The following is a 1,191-nucleotide window of genomic DNA, read 5'->3' on the forward strand; positions in this document are numbered from 1 at the left end:
TCTCCGGCCCTGGGCCCTGTCTCCCAGCGTGCCGCACTGCCAAGGGCCCGGGAAGGGGTTCCGATGTGCCCGGGGAGCCTCCCCTTGCTTGGCTGGGTTCAGGAGCAGTGGCTAGGGCCCCTGAGGGCCCGGGGAGGGCGGCCTCCCCACCCCGGGCTCTGTCCTTGGTCCTGCTGCGTGGCAGGGTGCCCGGGACGGGGTCCGGAGGGACCGGGGAGGCGTCCCATGCACCTCCGGGCTTGGGAGCCCCGGCTGCGTCCAGGGGCCCGGCCGGGCCCCGGGTTGGTTTCTCCGGCCCTGGGCCCTGTCTCCCAGCCTGCCGCACTGCCAAGGGCCCGGGAAGGGGTTCCGGTGTGCCCGGGGAGCCTCCCCTTGCTTGGCTGGGTTCAGGAGCAGTGGCTAGGGCCCCTGAGGGCCCGGGGAGGGCGGCCTCCCCACCCCGGGCTCTGTCCTTGGTCCTGCTGCGTGGCAGGGTGCCCGGGACGGGGTCCGGAGGGACCGGGGAGGCGTCCCATGCGCCTCCGGGCTTGGGAGCCCCGGCTGGGTCCAGGGGCCCGGGCGGGCCCCGGGTCGGGTGCTCAGGCCCTGGGCCCTGTCTCCCAGCCTGCCGCACTGCCAAGGGCCCGGAAAGGGGTTCCGATGTGCCCGGGGAGCCTCCCCTTGCTTGTCTGTGTTCAGGAGCTCCATCCGGGGCCCCTGAGGGCCCCGGGGGAGGGTGGCCTCCCCACCCCGGGCTCCGTCCTGGGTCCTGCCGCGGGGCAGGGTGCCCGGGACGGGGTCCGGCGGGCCCGGGGAGGCTTCCCCTGTGCCTCCGGGCCTGGGAGCCCCGGCTGGGTCCAGGGGCCCGGTCGGGGCCCCGGGTCGGGCGCTCCGGCCCTGGGCCCGGTCCCCCGGGCTGCCGCTCCACCCAGGGCCCAGGACAGGGGTCCGTCGGTCCCTTGCAGGCCTCCCCTGCTTGTCAAGGTGTAAGCGGGCCCCGGGTCGGAGGGCCCGCCGGCCCCTGGCAGCCTCCATGGCTGTGGCCCGGCTGGGGCCCCGGGCCTCCGGCCCGCCATGCCCCGGGCGCCCGCTCCCTCCTTCGTGGGGGCACGGGGCGACCGGATGGCGTCCCTTTCGTGCCCGGCCATCTGGTCGCCCGGATCCCCTCGGCCATCTGGTCTCCCGGATCCCCTCGGCCATCTGGTCTCCAGG

Source organism: Lissotriton helveticus, unplaced genomic scaffold, assembly GCF_964261635.1.
Source record: "Lissotriton helveticus unplaced genomic scaffold, aLisHel1.1 SCAFFOLD_1907, whole genome shotgun sequence".
Classification (NCBI taxonomy): Eukaryota; Metazoa; Chordata; class Amphibia; order Caudata; family Salamandridae; genus Lissotriton; species Lissotriton helveticus.